General features: G+C 35.3%; 1 long non-coding RNA gene across 3 annotated transcripts; it reads right to left on the bottom strand.

Annotated features, from left to right (window-relative positions):
* Window positions 1-11699: 11699 nt before the first annotated feature.
* On the bottom strand, window positions 11700-19195 carry LOC122062880. Of its 3 annotated transcripts, none has more exons than XR_006135123.1 (6): window positions 18287-19195; window positions 17612-18135; window positions 17112-17526; window positions 16915-17022; window positions 13830-13974; window positions 11700-11858 (listed from the first exon to the last, which is right to left on the bottom strand). It is a non-coding gene; the product is annotated as an uncharacterized LOC122062880 (long non-coding RNA). The 3 variants fall into 3 exon arrangements; XR_006135124.1 differs by lacking the exon at window positions 11700-11858 and having other exon boundaries at window positions 13568-13974; window positions 17612-17717; window positions 18045-18135; XR_006135122.1 differs by lacking the exon at window positions 11700-11858 and having other exon boundaries at window positions 13568-13974.
* Window positions 19196-20661: the final 1466 nt, after the last annotated feature.

The following is a 20661-nucleotide window of genomic DNA, read 5'->3' as shown; positions in this document are numbered from 1 at the left end:
GAAGCATTTTGTTCAATAATTCCAAAGATTCCATAATTATTACCAAGACCAAGTATATTGCTTGTTGGCAAATACGGTAAGGAGGTTTTAATTTGCACAATTGGTGTGATAGAAAAAAATATATATATATATATGAAATTTGACAACTAGATTGCTTTTGAAATATTCAACATATATACTATTGGATCATTCCATCAAGATTTATAAAAAGATTCATGGTTGAATATGTGGCCAATATGAACAACTAGATGGTTCTTTTTAGTTTCACAATCTTTTAAAAGGAATAGGAATTGAAGAAGAAGATAAATTTCTTCCCTTTTCCATAGTTTCCTCTTATGTGGTGGGAAGATTACTGGAACATTGGAGAGCAAATATAACTTTTAGGGTTCTTGGAAGTTTCAAGCAAACATATAAATAGAGATATATTAAAGAATATAAACCCCATAATGAAGCAAAAATGGAAGGCATTTTCTCTTTTTTTAGTTGCTTTATTCTCTTTTAACAAAGAGAACCTTGTCGTCCTTTTATTATTCTTTCCTCTTGCTTTCCTATTCTGTTCATATATATTTCAGTACATATAGTGATGTGATATTTATCAACCCACTAATAAACATCATATTAATATTAAACAATGTTTCACCAGTGGGTAGGTGTGAGTAGTCTAAATTAGACTTCATTGTGCATCATCCTCATTGACCTACCTAACAACCATATACATAGCCATTAATTCAGCCATCATTAATTTCCTTCAATTCTAAACCATTGGATTGGCATAACATAATAGAAAACTGATTAACCTCCTTTTCATTTTTAACTATTAGTTAGAAAGAAAAAAAAAGTGTATCCAATGCACGAGACTTTTGCATATGCGAGGTTCAGGGGATGAGAACTACGTAGCCTTACCACCAAAAGATTGAGAGACTGTTTCAACTAGTTAACCATTAGGTCACAACATTTGTATCATTTTAACCATTAATAGAGAACAAATTAATAATCTCATCTTACTCCCTACTAAATTTTCTTTTTCCCGGGGGGTTGACCAAGCATCTAAATTTTTTCATTATTCCTCATAACTACTCCACCGTCCATTAACTACTTTTACTGAACCATTTAAGCATAGTTGTTGTTATTTCACAAGTGCTCATTCTGATGTAGCTTAACTTATAGGTTAAATTATGTGCTACTTTATTGATCAAGCTTCCACCAATGAAGTTAAAAGATGCTATTAAGATAATATTTCATCACTGTTTACCATAACATAGAAAAGGAATAGCTTCCATGGCAAGTGGTTTCTATCTCAACTAGTTTGGATGATTAAAAAATTATTAGTCATCATCTTTGAATTGCTTGAGCTTACACATACTTTACTAATAAGAATCTTCTATAAGTCAAAAGTTAAAATTTTCATGACAACTTTAAACTTGCCAAATCACTTATATGTTGAATTCTTGCATGTGTTTAGAGATGCAAATACCTCAAATTTTTTAATTAAATATACTAACAATAGTCACAACACCAATATTTTAAGTTAAAATTTTAATAAAATTCTATTTTCATTTTTTCTTTATATTATATATCCCATTCTTAATCATGGCTTTTCAATATGCTTACAAATAAAGGCAAATGGCTCAGATATTAGGAAGCCATGTATGGCTAATATAGACACACATGACTTGTTACTATAGACACACACTTCCATCTTAAAAGAAACAGTAATTTTTATCTAGTTGAAATAACAGAAAAGATAAAGTAAAACAGTGCCAAATCTGCCAATAAATTAAGCTATGTATGGAGTCTGTGGACTATGGAACTCCTCTATGTGATATTTTATAGATGATGCTTTTATTTTTATTTTCTTACGCAATCTTTTTATATGTACAGTTTCAAAACTATTGGCAAGTTGTATTTTATAGAGGATGTTTTTATTTTTATTTTCTTACACAATCTTTTTATAAGCACAGTTTCAAAATTATTGTCAAGTTGTACGTTCATTTATATGTATGTGTTGGTTGTCAACGCTTGTCCCACCTATTGCCATTTATAGTTTGGATGAAGAGAGATATTTATGAAAGTAAAATGAACAAGTGTTGACACCGGATCCATTTGTATTGGTGAATGAATGTGCAGAGGAACTGAACTTAATTGTCGATACTATTAATTTGTAAATATAATATGATATGAATCATAAATAGGACAAAAGTATAGGTTACTAAGTAATAGGCATACCCAGAGACAATATATTAAAAAATATAGCTTACTAAGTAAAGGGCATACCCAATGCATGAGGTTTCCACCACTGCAGGGTTTGAGAAGGTCATAATGTATGTAGCCTTACTTATCTTTGCGGTGAGAATGTTTCATTACTCCAACTTATGATCACTAAGTCGCAATGGAACAACCTTACTATTGCACCAAGGTCCAACCTCTTATAGCTTACTAAGTGTGACATATAAATTACAATTAAGAAAATAATGGTATAACAACTTGATCCTTTGAAGCAAAAGTTAACCAATAAAAGGTTGTTACATAGTAAGTCTGAACTTGTGGACTGAGAAAGCTCAGCTGCCCTTTGGAAAAAGACAGCAAGAATTACTAAGAACAAGTGGACTTATAAAACTCACATAGAATAACATAAAATATGATAATTTTAATTTACTTGATCATCATTTGTTTAGTGTCCAACCCAAAAAAAAAAAATGCATAGCTAGATTTATTTACTTATCATAATCTATTATATGGGCATTATATATGCTGTGTTCATCCATTAATTAAACAGATATTATAATTGTCCTTTTCAAGAAAAGTTGAAACATGAACAGAAGACCATGTCAAAAATGTATCAGTACCAAAATACTCATACTCAAAAATGTTAGTATCAAAATACTCATACGGAAGCACTAAAGCATAATTGAGTAATTTATGCTAGTAAATATTTTATTTTATTTTATTTTATTTTATTTTATTTTATTGCCCTAAAAAAAAGATGGTGATGCAATGACGCCTGAAAAATTAAATCAGAAGTCAATGGTTAGTGACATAATAGAAGGTGATTATGAAGTCTAGTAGAAATAAATATGCAAATCCATTGCCCCTAGACTTGGTTCTCTGTGTCTTTTAGAGTATCTTGTTTTGAATCTCAACATTGAGTATTTGTGTATCTAACATCTTAATTTTCTCTTTTAAAATCATTAAGTTGACGTCAGTTATTGCTTCAGACAAGTTTAGCTAGATAGAGTTTGACATTGGTTTTTACAGACAAAGTGACAAACAATAAGAAACAATCTTCAATCTTAATAAGTATAGAAGACTTTAGCCATAGACATAAAAGTGAGATAACAATCTTTTCAATCCTAATGAATAGAGGACTTTATTACTATAAACATATAGTGATATGATAGTCTTTTCAATCCTAATGAATTGAAGACTTTAGCCATAAGTGATAGGCATATAGTGAGATAACAGTCTTTTCAATCCTAATGACTAGAGGACATCAGCCATAAACACAGTGAGATAATAGCCTTTTCAATCCTAATGAACAGAAGACATCAGCCATAAACACAGTGAGATAATAGCCTTTTCAATCCTAATGAATAGAAGACTTTAGCCATAAACATAGAAGTCGGATCTCCTACCCTTACATGAAAGCTTCACATATGGTTTTGTGATGATACATGTACTTTTACTTTCATAGATGCCTTGTTTAAGGTTAAAAAGTCTTGTATTGAATTCTGTTGCACAGGATTATGGACTAATTTCAAAGGGTTGTTAAAAATCCGTAGGGCACTAGGGCACGAGGCTTTGAAGCCACCATGTGTGTTATATGGGCATCAATGAATCAGGGGTCCATGGTGGGGGGTTCTAGGGCAAAAGCCCCTAAGAAAGATTTTTTGGGCTACATGGGTATTTCAATAATGTGTGTCGATGTAGGTTTTGCTATAAATTTGTAATGATAGTTCATTCTCAATAATATGAAAAAGACGTGACGATGCGTGGTTATAATCCTATTCTCCATTGATAGTGAAACAGATCTCATCTCACTATGGATGTAGATAATCTTGTTGAATCACATTAATCCTTACGTTGTGTGATTGTTTGTTAGTAATTTATATTTTTTTTTTTCTGCATCATTATAGGTTTGATTCCTACAAACCTCTTCATGATACCAATAAGAGTGCTTAGAGAGGCATTTATGAATATAAACAAACAGGTCGGTGATCCACACCCATAAGCATACAGTGACATAACAACCCTTGTGAGTTTAATTTCCAAGCCAAAAACCCAAGATCATTTCTCACATTAGAAAGAAAAAAAAACCTTCATGGCATCTAGAAATGTGGGTTAGGTGAGAAAGCATGCATTGAATTTCAAAACCCTCATCAACCACACACAAACACTTAAATTACCAGGAATATCGTTTTGTGAGATCTTTCTTTCCTTGGTGTGGTAGGTACACCCTTTCTCCTGTGGTAGCTACAGAGCTGAAAGATCCCAGAACTACCTACCATGAATGTATCTTTTATGAATCCCAAGTTTGATGATGTGACTAGCATCACAACAACCCATAAAGTAAAAGAAGAAGATACCTACCCAACACCCTCTTTGTAACGAACCCTGATGTGTAGCATATTTAATAAGCCTACGTACTTGCTTGCTTCAGCTTAATATGGTAAATTTTTGAAACCATTAATGGTGCTCAATTCCAAACCTAGTAAAAAAATATTAGAAACTAGGTTCGGTGTCTTCCAAACCAAGACTTGAAAATGGCTTCTGAGCCGTGTGCAACAAACGATTCTGTGAGACTGTGACATATCTTTCATTGAAAACTTAAATATAAAGGGAATGGAAAGAAGAGAAATAACAGTTTTGTCCATTTTTTGTTCTTATATTTTATGTTTATCCACAGTAGACAATGGAGACCAAGATAAGTGGACTAATAGAAGGTGAATCACACATGATTTATTATGTTACTATAAGAGTTTTATTAAAATCATTAAGCTCAAAAGAGTCATAAAGGACAAGGAAGATAGTAACATAGAAAGAGTTTTAATAATATTTTCTTATATTTTATTTTTATATAACCACAATAAATAATGGAAAAAAGTAAAAAGTGGTAGATGGGAAATTACACTTTCAAGCTTAATCGAATCACACATGGGTTGTTATGTTATTAGAATTTTATTATAAGTCATAAAGGACAAGGACAAGTAATAAAGAAAGAAAATTTAATAACAGAAATAGTAGGGTTTTTTTTTTTTAATTTAACAGAAATAGTAGATTATGAAAGGCAATTTGCTAGGTTACTTTACAATAAGTTCGGTATAAGAAGAACATCTAATAGGGTTTGAATATTCTGTAGGTGCCCCATCAATGATGAATTGTGTACTTTAAATATAATTAATAAACCAAGGAATCTTTAATTGCTAGAGTCATGGAATTATTTATTTATGCTTAAACAATACAAGTGATCTAAAGTGTCTCTACACCACACAAAAAAAAAAAAGTGATCTAAAGTGTCCACTTGATTCCTATAAATGAACATAAAAAGATCAAATAATTTTGGTATAAACTATGTGGGTCAGCTTCATATGGTGCAACTGCTTAACGAAAACCTTCTTCTAATACCTTAAAAATATGAGAATAAAAGAATGTTTGTTTGATGGAACTATCTTTAAGGGGACAAGATTTAAGGACTAACAATTTTTTTTTTCTTTTGATATTATTAAAGACTAAGTTAAATGCATGTAATGTTGATGATGTATCCTATGGAAAAAAAAAAAAAAGTATAAATGAAGGAAATGAAATGTGACCCTTGGGAGAATGAAAGGGTTGGCGGGTTCAATAACCAAAAAGAGAGCATTTAAAAGGTTAGTATGAGATGAGAAGACCACGGGTGAAGAAGACCCTACATATTATGTATGTATATATATATATATATATTTAAATATACTTTTGTTGACATTCAGAGGGGAAAAAAATCTGACAACATAAACACCCTTTACACACTAGATGCATACTCTTCATGGCCAAACATCACCCAATTGTGTGAGGAAGGAAGACACAAGAAGGGAGAAAAAAAAAATAGGACATGTTTGGAGCCTTGAGTGGTAGAGTCATGCTCTCAAGAGGTCATAAGTTTGAGTCTCTTGTCTGCCCCCCTTGAACCCCTTTTGTATAAAAGAAAAAAATCTTAATAACTACCAAATCTAAATTGATTCTCCTAATTTGGCTATTAATCTACTTAACTTTGACAGCAAAGATACATGATTTCTTTAATCCAACGAAAGGGGCACAAAAGTCAACTTCTTCCGTTGTTGATGATAATTGACTAACCACTGAACATTTGTCCAATTTCTTGAGGCCAATGATCTGATTAGAAATAAGTATAGTATATTCTTAGATCATATACAATTCAACTCAACACAACCTTATCCCAACTAATTATATTATAATCTCAGTTCATACAAGAGGAAAAACTGAGACGTAATGCTTGATTTTGCCCCTTGATCATATTTAACTTTTTATGACTTATACCACAATAGACATTTGTTGATGGTCATATTATCAAGTTGATTTAAAGCCACTATTGTTTAGACCTGCCTAGTAACTCCGATGTTGATTTGGTCATCATAATAGTTAGATTGACTCAATTTATCTTTTTAATTTAAGCTCCACTAATCCTTAAAACTGTACTTATAGATTATGTTTGAAATTTCAAAAAATTGATAGGAGGAAAAATAATAATAATAATAAGACAAATAATAGTAATCGTGTGTTTTTCTCTCTTCATTTTTTTTCAATTAAAAAAAAACATTTTATTATTAAATTAGGATTTTATTAGTATTAAATGAAGAATCAAATTTTTTTCATACGCATATAAAAGGCATTATCGATTTTGTACAAAGAGTAGAGTACTTAGGATGATATTTTTTTTTTTTTTCTCTACTATCTTATTAAGTGCCACTAGCCAATGGCCAGCTTACTGGGTGCTAATAGGGCAAATGGCCACCTACTCCTATATACACTCATCCACTCACATATACATACAATAATATTCGATCTTACAACCTCCTCCCTTGAGCGTCGACTCTTCAAGCCAAAATTGCAACTACTAGGCTATACTAGTATTTGTTAAGATTATAGTTGAACCCTACTCTATTAGTGAAGGAAAGCTTTTCGACTTAAATCAATGATTACATCAACCAAATTAGTTTGAGATCGGAGATGGGTTTAACAATAATAATATACAAGTAAATTAGACAATAACTTTAAGTAATTTGGTCTTTCTTTTTTTTCTTTTTTTTTGGGGGGGGGGGGGGGTTGGTTCTCTCTCCTCTTGCGTACAAAAAGTGACGCAACCTTGGAGTTGGAGAAAACGAGGGGTCGTGCAGTTATTTCTTTAACAGTATTTATTAAAAGACGCATACCGTTTGAGGAGGCAGAGGAGCCAACCAATAACAGAAAGTCAAAGCCATAATACTGTGTACTGGACTCCCACCGCTGATATATGGGCCTTTACAATCTTCGAGGAGCTTCTGGCATGAAAATTGTTTCCTTCATTCTTATCAACAGCCGAGGTAAAAACGTGAAAATTTGGAACCAACTTTTGGGTTCGTTGCGCACGTGACTGTAAAAACAATAAGCCTGTGTTTGATTGCAAGGAAATTGAAATTATTTTAATTTTAAATGAAAATGAGAGAGGGTTTCTAAGGTCCCGTCTGTTTAGAGAGGAGTTTGGGGGCAGGAACGTCTGATTACTGGGTCTCACATGATGGTGAGGTTAAAAGCAGGAAAAGCAAAGTTGAAAAAATGTTGGACTTTTCCACCTCAACCTTGTTTTGTTAACATATAAATGTGAAAGAGATAATAGAGGAATGAAGAAAGAGAGTCATCAATTGCAATGACTTTTCACCCCACAAAGTCTCACCAATTTGATAGGACTTTGGAAGGGGATGGGATGAAAACCACATCAACACATGACTTTACCATGCTTTTAGGAAAATAAGTACAACTCTCTCACTTCTTAAAACCCACCCCATCAAAAACTCCCTAAACAAATGGGCCCTAAAGGTTACATGGGGGGCTAATTGGGAGCACGGGAGAAAGCATATCAAACTTGGAACTGTGTGGGTCTGAGTACAACTCCTCTTATTTTATTAGGGTCATTTACACAAGAGTTTTAAAAGTTTTTAACTACTTTCGGTGAAAATTGAATGATTCTCATTCAACCCTGGTAAGACTTGATCCATGCCATTGTGGGATCAGTATGGGTCTATGGAACTAGTTAAGCCAAAGGTCTAAACACTCTTCGTTAGCAAAAAAAAGATTAGAATCTAATGAGACCAATCTAGATCCCAATATGAAACCTTAGTGTTATCTTTGCACTGCATCTATATCATTTTATTCATCCTAAAAAATAACTAGAGCACCCGAAAAATATTTGAGGAAAAGAATGCTACTACCCATTTTGCGTTCTCTATACAAAGACATAGGGCACCGTGAAAAAATGTTATTGCCTCTTGGTTGGATGTCTGTGCTCCCACTAACGCAATGGCCATGCGACTAAGTAGCATTCTTTCTTCTAAAATATTTTAAATCGCACTTTAATTTGTTGAGTTTGTTAGGTTAAGGACCAAGAAAATCAAGATACAATGAAAATATGGTTATCAAAACACAGGACAGTTCATTCCTTCTACAGTGGTGCCCCTTTTCACAAGGCCTATAAAAATAGGCAAGCAAAATGTGTCTACTGCCAAGCATCCTTTGTCATCCTCTTGTAGTCTTGGTATCTCTTCCTCATTGGTCTTTCATATGGTTTTCTATCATTATGGCTCTTTTGGGTCAAACAAGACTTTCATTGATTTAAAGACAGAAAGTTTCCCATCACACACAATAAAAAGGGAATCTCTTCATCTACCAAGAATCACATTATGATAGGAATCCTAGGCAAGGGTATCAAACAATTCGGGTTCATTGTAAATAGTTTGATTCATTTCGGGGCAAGATATTTTAGGTAAAATCAAAAGTGAACGAAGTCATTTTCCCAAACTCTTTAATTCAGCTTTTCCATGGTTTCTGCCTTACTGATTTCAGCGAATTTCAATCGATCGACTAAACCTGATTTTGGCTATTAAAATCCTACTCCCGCTCCGTATTAACGAAGATCCAATATATCTTTCTTGGACTCAATGAAAGGGTCAAATCCTATGGCTGAAGAAAAATGTGGTCCTTGATTTAATGAAGAAATTAATATCAACCCCTATAGAGAGGTTTGATAGCTGCTCCTTATGAGGTAAGGGGTAGTAGGTCTAGGTCTTGGCCTTGGTGGAATGCTGGAGGCATCTTCAATTGTTGCAGGTAGCAGCAACCAAAGGTGGGACCAGTATGGACCATCAAAACTGTTGGAAGAGCATTTACTAAAAAAGGCAAGAAGTGACAACCCTTGATTAAGACAATTCCACCAGGTGAATTGCCTTTCTTACAATTTAAGATAGTTTTCAAGATCACTTTTTCTAAACTTTTCTTGGTTGGTATAACTATAACCAGATCTGCTCAAAATAGGAACACTCGTTTTCTCACAAAATGGTCGAGACTTGATAGAGATCTTACATATTGCAGTAGGCCCTACATCTCTTTAAATTGGTGGGTCCCACTATAACATAGGATTCCATGGTCCAGACCTTTCTAAGAACACATGACTTGTTCTTAGCATTTTCCTAGGCATGAATTCCAAGACTTTGTTTCAAGGAAGCAAAATGATTGTAACTTTTTAAAATGTTTTAGGAGAAAGTTTTACAAGAAGACTTGTGCCCAAAGTCTGAGAGGGAAAAGTTTTCTGGTCCGTGATTAGATAACTGACACTGTGGTCTGGAGCATTAGATTTCACATAAGAGAATGTTGTACAAGTGCCATACAATCGTCACTGAAAAGCTTGTCAAAAGCGTCATCGATCCGATCTATCAAAACATGTGATCCTCATATGAATACTAAAATGTTGGCTAAAAAGATTCACTGATCGAAACATGCGATCCTCATGTGAATGCTAAAATGTTGGTTAAAAAGATTCACCAACTCATTTACGACTGGAAGGTTGTGGAGGTGATTTGTATCCGTTACATCAAAAGTGCCATAAATGCCAAATATGTGCTAATTTGACGCATGCATCACTGACAGAGTTGCATGCTCTAAGATTTCCATAACCATTTGCAACTTGGGGTATATATGTAACTAAAAAAGTTTTCCCCAAAACCTCTAAGGCTCTAATGCTCATGGATACATATTAGACTACTTCACCAAGCGGGTAAAAGTATAGTAAAGTGCCAATTTGACGAATCGTCTATGAGACCCTCCCTTTGCTTTCTCTTCTTATTTTACCCCTAAAAGTGCATGTTTAAATGACGTATAAAACCTCTCCCCTATTTTACTTCTATGCATTTTATGTTGGATCGAGTTTTCTTTCACCATGAAGAAAGAGGAAGGACTTTAGGAACAGTGAAAAATAGTTCGGATATTCAATATATGAGGGGAAAGAAAATTTTACCTGTAGATTTGTAGGTGAAGAAATGCTTCCAACTTTTATATTAAAACTAATAGAATCATACAGAAACTGAAGTAAATTTCGTTAACTTGAAAGAGAGGATACATTTCCCTTTTTTTAAGTTAAAATGAGTAAACCATCTGAATCCAGACTCAATAGTAGAACTGAAATCATTTTCCATAACATCTAGAGTAATAGTATTGAATTCCTTCCTCACTTTTTCCGAAGGGATGATCTTGTTTGAAATAAGCTTGTAATTGAACCCTTTCCCCCATCGAATAACCTTCTATTCCTGTCAGCCCAAGATCAGCAAACTCCAAAAGATAGGATCCCATGCTCTTGACCATTCCAAAAATACATGACTCTTGTTCTTAGCATTTTTGTTACAATCCATATCAGCATATGGAGGCTGATCCCACATCTGTTTCCTATGGGAATTGATGTGGCTTGATATGGTCTTGGATCCCCTCACACCTTGTAAGCTGATTTATAGGGTTGAGTTCTTCCATGACAGTATCAATTTCCCATCGCATGACTTAAGACTTGGTTTCTAGGAGCAAAATTGTAAAAATTAAAAAATTGATCCACCGATCAGGTAACTAACACCATTGTCTGAAGCACCAGATCGTGGGAATGAAATAAAAGCACAGCGTAAAGGAGAGAGGGAGGTTTGCTTGGGATGGAGTCACTGATACAGATTCTATTCCACTTCTTTAAAAACCGTTATTCTAAATATCATCCTCCTCTCTATCATATTGTCTACAATACGTTCGTTCCCCAACCTATTTGATGAATTATCAATAATAACCTCCCTTTTGCCTTTTTTCTTCTTATTTTACCCCCAAAAATGCATGTTCGGCGGTGTATAAAATCTTTCCATCCCCTTTAGTTCTAGGCATTTTATATTGGACTAAGTTTTATTTCATCCACGGAGGAGGAATCCCTTCACTATCACTACTCTTGGATAGACTCTGGGAACAGTAAAAGGTAATTCGGACCTTCCACATATAGGGGGAGAGGAGATTATGACAGTAGATTCATAGGTGAAGACTTGCCAAAAAAAAAAATTAAAAAGATCCATAGGAGAAGGAAAACTTTCTCCTTCTACACTGAAGAAAATAGAATCATATAGAAACTGAAGTAATAGAAGTGAAATCATTTTCACATGTTTTTCCTTTAAATGAGGAAACCTGAGTCCAGGCTCAGTAATAGAAGTGAAATCATTTTCCAGTACATCTGGAGTAGTAGTCTTGAACTCCTTCACCACTTTTGCAAATGGAATGATCTGATTGAAATAATTCTCCCATTAAAAACCCTTCTATTCCTTCAGCACATAGAGATCAGAAAGTTCCATAAGTACCATACAGGCATATACCAAAATCTCTTCCCATTTTCCCAACAAAACATCAGACCACTGCAGAAAGATGTGTTTTCCTTCCACAGGATACAACCCATTGTTGATGAAACAGCCCAGTAAACATTTTCACAATCATAAAAGCATGCACAATTGAAACGTTTAGGTATTTGCATTATCCTGCACCCATGCACCCCACCCCCTTCTCTCTCTTGTGTGTTGTTCAATATCAGCATATGAAACAAATAAAATTGGTAACAAATGACAATGGGAGGACGGAAAATGTTGTGCATTAACTTCAAAGATGTCCCACAAATTATTCACAACCACAGCGACAAAGTTGAATCTTTTTTGAAAGAGAAGGTTTTTCTTGGTTAATCTTACATGCTTATACCAGACCCAGGGTGGAAAATAGCAAAGCAATACACAAACAACAACAACAACAAAGCCTTGTCCCCACTAAATGGGGTTAGCTACATGAATCCTTACCCTCCAATCAGCTCTAATCGAAGTCATACGCAGTAGAAGGCCTAGGCTAAGCATGTCTTTTCTCAACACCTCTCCTAGAATTATTTTAGGCTTGTCCCTGGCTCTATTAGATCTTTCAATCTGAATCAAATCACTCCTTCGAACTAGATCATGCCTCCACTCAACATAGTCATGCCACTTCAAACAACTTTCTCATAACCTACCATGTATCAGAGCTACACCCAACTCAGCTCTAATGTGGTCATTCCTTACTTTGTCCTTCCTAGTTTTGCCACATATCCAGCTCAACATCCTCATCTCCACTGCACTTAGTTTACCCATATGACGCTTCTTAACCACCCAACATTCCGCAATACACCAACATTTTTTGACATTCTATCCCCCCCCCCCCCCACAAAGGAAAAGAGAAAAAAAAAGAGTGAATCCAACTACAACATATCCAAAATCAGAATTGATTTTAACTATTAATCTATAATTCAATTGTGAATGAGTTTCCTGACTATCCACATCCATGTATACACAGCATATATATATATAGAGAGAGAGAGAGAGAGAATATTAGAAACTACAAAGTCATGTCGGCACTTATGCTTGTCAAAGAAAAAAAAAAATAAGAAACCCTTAAATGCAGATGGTATCATGGATTCAAATGTTGAATCCTTTGTTTTCATTGCATAGGACTGATCATGCTGGCGACTAGAAAGATCTTGGCTTAAGGCAATCACTTACACACGGTATCACACTTCAAGACACTCTTAACACAGGGAACAACCTGAAAAAGGAAAAAACAGCACTAGAAAGGCATTAACTTGGCCTTGAATTGGTTCAATCTGGATTTGCCATGAATGTCAGCAAGCTTTATCAGTTTAATAAGCAGAGTTTTATTTTTTTTTTAATAATTAAACAATCTGCTTTGTTTCCGTGATACAGTTCAGAGGAGTTAAAGTACCTTAAATTGAATTCAATTTCAAAACAAACCATGTGGTCAACCAAAATTTAGTTGGGAAGAGGCTTAATTTTGTATAAGTACCTTACTTTTTGTTTCCCTTCAAGTTGAACGGTAGTTTTTTCAGTTGAACAAAGTCAGGAGCGGAAATATTTACAAGAAGCGTGCCTTTCCCTTATTCTGTATCAGAAGTGAATGATCTAGAGAGTCTAGAAAACACAAACCATCATTTAATACAAAATTCTCAACGTAACCCATATTAAAGATGGTATTACAAATATCATCAAAAGAATAATTCCAATATTAGACTATATTACAATAAACATGGAGATACCAAAAAGTCTGGCCTGATTGCAAAATAACACAGAAGCTATTAATAGAGCAACCATGAAATATGCTAATTTTACTATATTACTGGATTAAGAACCAACTAATTTGCATGGTAGGTATAAAATGAATCGAAGACTTCAAGTCCTCCATAACATAGATCTGATTTTTTCACTTACACGTGCATTCAGGTTTATCCAGACAGATAGTTCCCACTTTGAGCAATATTGCTGGATATTTTTGTTCACCATAAATGTTTCTTTGGGAAGATGGTTTCAGTGAAAGTAAGTTCTTCCCTTATTCTCCAGCTGCTTGCATGCATTCCTGAAACAGGCAGGAAAAATTAATTTGATTTTCAGTGTTTGGTATGACTTAAAAACTAGGCATACAGAAGACCTGGACTCTGGATCCATTACTCTCAGAATTTCACTTGTAAAAACCTATTTCTGTTAAAAATGTTCATTCGTGAATAATATGGGAGATTCTTTTGTCACTCTCCACTTGTTTAATGGATGCATTGGTTCTATAATGTCAATTAAGGAAGTACAATTCTCTCAAGATAATCCGCAAGAAAATTTGACAAGGACTAGCATCAACCGCAAAATGAAACTGCATACAACCATATGTGGTGGTGGTGAACACGTGTATGTGGTAAATAAACAAGTTTCGTGTGCATAGAAGACAACCATCGCATGGTGGCAGTGCTTACATACGTAACTTAATTAAGCAGACATGTTTTGTACTTTTTGTCTTTAGGACAAACAATAATTGGAAAAGGTCTCAGGCTTGAGGTCAACTACTGAGTGATCTAGCACTTACTAATATCGCATATTTGTATTGAGGGCCACGTGAAGGTCCGGAAGCCTCACATTTTAGGTGGTTAGATAAATTTATAACAGCACATAGATATTTATTAGCTGAGAACCAATGAGCATTCTAAGTACAAAAAGGTAAGCACAGAATTGATTTTCCTTGAAATCAAGTCACTTTGTTTCAGGTTGCTACTCCTCAAATATGCACTTTGTGTTTCAAGCTTAACTAATTAATCCATTTAAAACTAAAAATCAGTTAGCCATGGTGTATCTATTTTTCAGTCCAATTCCCAACAGGTAGTGGAGTGTCTGTTAAAGTCCTCTTGGACTTGAAAAAAAAAAACAATTTAATTTTGTGATCTTAACCATTTGAGAGAAATTTCTTTCAGAAGACTAAAGCCCAAGTAAATTTGGATTGCCTAAAGAGATACAATGGGTTTAGAGGTCAGATGATCCAACTTGGCTACTCTTTGGGCTAGAAGATTTTATGGTGTTCCCGATTTGAACAAATTTGAGTTCTAAGGATGGGCAAACCTTAAATTAAATGAGCCTCTTGTAAAAATTGTATACTCGAGGCTCCAGATATAATGTGGGACGCATATATATAAGACAAAGGACCAAGTATTGAATCATCTGTATGGTTACTCATATGTAACAGGATTTTCAATGAATTTTTTTATCTCTGTTTTCTTTACAATTTTACTTACAACATGAGCTGTGAATTTGATTCATAGTAATAACAGGGATTCAGATAAGTGTTTCTTTCTTTTACTTTTCTAGTGTTTTCTTTCTTTTACTTTTCTTTTGATTATTTGTGTATTTTGATCTTTCTGTTCCAAGTGTTAAACCTAGTCTGGTAGCAGATATTTGAATATGGATAGAATTGAATTAAGAGAAAACATCACTCCCCTCCCCTGAACTATGGCGAAATATCAACTTGACCCCCCACCTTTCCGAAAATATCACCCACCTCCCTTACAAGAAAAAGATTCTATCTAACGACCCCAACAGTTAGAAATCGCTGTTAAGTCAGGTTATATATTTTTATAATCCCCAAAATACCCTCATTTGTGAAATGTCCAAGAGACCCTTCATTTATTCCCCATTCTTCTCCCCTTCCTCTCTCTCTCTCTCTCTTTTAATAATACATTCTTAGTTCCCACATGCATTGAAGGTATTTTGTTTCTACATTGAATATCATCGAACTCTAAATCTATTCGCTAATGATTACAGATGTAGCACAATCACTAATTCCTCTCTAATTTGATTTAGTTGCCCCCAGGTGTTTAGACAGTTGTGTTGTGCTATGGGTCAGAGAGGTTCTGTAGGAGGTTATCAAAGGGTCATTTTTTCCGGTCACTTTATGTTTACAACAAAACTGATGCAGCATTGAAGACTTACTCAAATAGGGAGAAGAAGCTATCGAGTAGGCTGGTTAGGGGCTTCACAGAAGCCCACAATTTTGTATGGGGATTATTTTGTTTGGGTTATTTTAGTTGCTTGGTTTGGTTCATTATTTGAACCAGTTTTGGGTTTAGCTTGGTTCAATTTAAGTCATGTCTTTGTTTAATTCTTAGGACACAAGTTCACATTACTTTCCTTTTCAGTTATTTCTATTTTCAAATTTAGACTTATGTATTAGACCCATCAATTGGAAGTTTCCTTTTCTGAAACTTTCCAATTTGTTAGGATGTAATTCCCCCCCCCCAAACACACTATTATTACTATAAATAAAGCATGGAGACCCCCCCAAAGGCTCCACGATTTTTACACACACTTTGCTGCTGCTGCTTCTTCTCTGCTGAGATGTTGCTGTGTGTCTGGTCACAGTGAAGGGCTGGTGTCTGATCCAGTGACTCCTTGCGGTGGGAAGCCCAAGAGGATCTCTCTCCGTTGTTATCTTTTTATTTTGTTAGCCACTCAAGGTGCTAATACTCTACATAATCTGCTACAGGTATTTGAATCATTCCTATCTTAAGTTCTGCCGAGAAGTTCTTAGTTTTTGGTTTTCAGACCTATATCTCTACAGCCCAACTGAGCTATCAGAATTGGCTGCAAATTGGATCCAAGGTTCCCAACCACCCCCACCCCCACCCCCCCCCCCCAAAAAAAAATATATATATATATATATATATATCAAGGGAGGAACTTGACCTAAGACCCAGGCCATTCTGACCTGTGTTTGCTGTGTTACTAAAAATCTCTCAAATTTTGCCTTTTAGTGGAATGTTCAGTCTATAAAGGGATTGAGAGAAGCATTCTGGTTTCTTATGTTTTCCATGGTCTTTGCTCATGATTTATGACCAATTATAGTCCTACTTCAGTATCTGATTAGCCCTTTATATCTGATCTAAGCTCTGATCACTGAAACCCTAGTTTTCTGGAATTCGATAGCTTGTCTACAGATCTGATTTATTCTCTTTTGTCTGATTCTGTTTGTGCCATATCCTACCTTGTTTGTGGATGTTCTTTGATGGAATCCTGCAATACTGGGGCTTGATTGCTGTGTCAATCCTAGTTCTACATTAAGAACCCAAGGAAGCCAGCAACGCAAACCTCCCTGCAAAAAAACCACAAATAGATTAGCATAGTTTCATGAATTTTTGAACCGTTAGGGTTCAGGTAAATGGGTTGTAATCAGAATGTTACCATCGGTAAGGTCTTCTCCTTGGCCTCTAGAGTTGATGCAAAATTAATGGGGTTGAAGATCCCACCTGGGTATCCAACCTTATTGGGAGGCAAGCTGTAGTTCCTGACGATGGGATATTGGTTGACACTTCCTGGGTTCATAATATCTTGCCATCTTCTGATCTCCACGTAATGGAACAAGGATAACTCAATCACAAAGAGGGTGGACAAGGGAGAAAATTCTTCTGTTTCCCCTGCAACATACCATTTTGGTACATAGATGATACGGATCTATGTGAAAACTTCTGGCAGCAGCATCCCTGCTACATCCAACATGGCCCAAAGACCGCTAAAGAGCTCTGTCTGCACAAACCATTTCACGTTCTCAGTGTCCTCTGCAAATCCAAGAGGATCAAATCCATTGTCACCTATGAGGCTGTATACAATATCAACAATTGCTTGTTAGTCCACCACTAATGAAATCATGTGATCATCAGAATACAATAAATCTTTGAATTTACCTGCCATTGATATACCCTGGAGAGCTCGCAACCACTAGCCCTTGGCCTCAATTTTGAAAAAATTATAGAGCTGATGAAGCAGCTTTTCAGATGGTGAATTCTCTGGCTTCAGTGTCAAATTCAGAGGATTCAAAATTATGAACATCAACAATTCATTCTTGTTTGAGGGGCGCACTTGGTCCAACAGTAAGGTACACATGTTGCAACCGGGTGGACAAGCGGTCGAAACAGCCTCTCGAAATTCTCGGGGTAAGGCTGCGTAGTTCTCGCCTTCCCCCCCCCCGGCGGGATCTCGCACATGCGGGAGCCTTGTGTATCGGGTATGCCCTTTTTTAACATTTTATTCTTGTTCTCTCCAAAGACCATTAAAGAACCAAACTTCTTGATTACAAAATTTTTTCAATATTGAAACATGATGAAATTCCCATCTTACCATTACCCCATAAGGATTTATGGACATGTAGAGGAGTATTCTAATCCAGTCTGAGGAAGAATAAATGGTTGTTCTCGTAACTCCAATTCCCCTACCAGAAAGAACTCTGAAGTTAACAATTTTTTTTTCTAATATGGCAATGAATATGATGCAATAAAAGGATACCAAGCTGAGAAGATGATCGGAAACAATATTATTAACTAATACTAACACGGAATTAATTAACGAATGACGTAACCTACCAGATACACTCAACTTGTCAACTGTGATGATTACATGCCTCCAAAGAAACCGAACAGGGCAATCTGAATTATTAGATTCTGATCCTATAGCCAAGAAGTACTGCTCTTTTGTATGTTCGCTCCAACTCTCAATTCACACTCTTGACCTGGACTCTGATCCCTGAAACACCCATAAAGGGGAAACGTTGAGCAATTAAAGCATTACTTACAAAAAATGCTGGCTGATAACAGAACGTCGCAGCTTGTACCAATATCAGTAACTGAAATTTAAAACTGAATAACAACCTTTAAAAGAAATAAGGAAATAAAAGAGATTAGGCCAAGAACCAATTCCCCTATCAGCCAGCCCTTTGTCAGTCCTTGGCAGGCCTGTGGGGTTTCTTGTCTAAGCACCCAAGATAAAGCTTGGACCAAGAGATAAGGGCCATTCAAGATCTGCTACTGTTTCTGTTATCTGGGTGGCTTTCAAGACTTGCAACAGTCCTATTCTGAGTCAATTTTCTGGCAACTTCCAGACAACTTACCCTTCAACCATCAGTCCATCAAGGCTAATATTTGAAGACCATTCAAACCCCTAACTGAAGGAGATTCGACCAGCACAGATTGATCAGCAGCAGACACTTGTTAATGTAGAAGTAGGTTCACACTAGGTAAACAAACTCCCAATATTTAAATGGCCCAAACCAATTCAAATCTGAACCCTCAAATTAGTCTTAACAGAAACCAGAAAATAGGACCAAAAAAGGAGAACAAAATCCAGAAAATAGGATGACCAAACCTGTAATGCCCCTGCCCCATTAACCTTGCACAATATTGTCCTCTTTGGCCCATGGGCCTCAAGGCCTTAAAACGTGTTATGCCATGTTAAGGAGGCTAGAGGTCATTAACTAACGCAGTAATCTCTCCCTAGGTGATATGGGACTAAAGTTTGCACACCCTCACCGATCTCCCAAAATCCCCTAGTACTTCCCGTATTCTTGGTGGGGACACCTCACCGATCTCCCAGGCGAGTCTGGTACTTTCCGTATTCTTGGGTGTCATAATTTCCCCCCCTTTCAGCACAGCGTCTCCGTTGTGGCCCTACACGCTATCAAGGTCTGCTCTAATACCATTCTGTAACGACCCCAAATCCGATCTAGGAGTTCGGTCATTGGCGGTCCAAAATCGATTTCATGTTAGGGAATGAACCGATATGGATTTCCACATACCATGGGAATAAGCAAATAAAATAAATAAAAAAATGTAATTAATTCATAAAAATGTGCAGCGGAAGTCTTAAATAATAGATAACAAAATAAAAGACATTTCCCCCATAGGAAGGTTTAAAATGAAATGACATTAAAGGTCAAATAAGCCTTACAAAAGACTTTAAAGAAAATGCTAAAGAAAATAGAATCATCAAGAAACTAGAAATAGCCTTGACCCAAGTCAAAGCCACCCTCATTTTTGTTAGACCATTGGTATGCAATAAGCTCTTCATCTCCCTCTCCATGAATCTCAATCTCATCATCTGAAATATTGTAAGGGGTAAGCTTTTGGGGAAGCTTAGTAAATGGCGGAAATCACAATTTACACAAGTTTGAAAACAAAAGAAATAAAGTTTTCTTTTTTAAATGACATGTGAACTATTATGAAAATAAAGAAAAATCTAACAAGTCATTCAAACAATAATAGATATTACAAATCACAATTAATGAAATTTAACACCACCATCCCCTACCGTACTACGACTTACACCGTACTGTGACCTTGATTGGTGTGTTAACCCATTCACATAATTTATAATCTCACTAATAGTTCAAACATATGGGAATGACATGTGCCCCCGTACTGTACTACGGCTCACACCATACTGTGACCATGATCTACATCCATCCCATATGCAAGATATTACAATCACACCATTGGTTCTTGTTAGGCATAAAACACACCCTATCATCCCGTACCGTACAACGGCTCACATTGTACTGTGACCTTGATCGATAGTGAGGTTTTCGCACAAACAAAATGTGCTCAATGATAGCATACATCATCTAAAAATCCACAAAGGGGCAATGTAACAATCACAAATCCGGAAAAAAAAAATGAAGTAAATATAAATCAGCGTTTCTAATATGCTTTCATTTATTAAGTGTGAAATGCCAAACCCAATAAAGAGATAGAAATTTCAAGAGAAATAAATTTACAATTCTAAAAAAAAAATAAGTCATTTAATATATAAACATACAAATTAATTTCCTATATCACATTTTAATAATTATAAAAAACAAAAAAAAAAAAAAAAAAAAAAAAAAAAAAAAAAAAAAAAAAACATGTGTACAGAGTGAATTAAACCACTTACCAAAAATTTTCACAGAAGGTAAAAAAAAACCTTT

This window comes from Macadamia integrifolia, unplaced genomic scaffold (genome assembly GCF_013358625.1).
Source record: "Macadamia integrifolia cultivar HAES 741 unplaced genomic scaffold, SCU_Mint_v3 scaffold1132, whole genome shotgun sequence".
Taxonomy (NCBI): domain Eukaryota; kingdom Viridiplantae; phylum Streptophyta; class Magnoliopsida; order Proteales; family Proteaceae; genus Macadamia; species Macadamia integrifolia.
The sequence above is the reverse complement of the archived record's forward strand: the minus strand, read 5'-3'. Positions and strand labels throughout refer to the sequence as shown.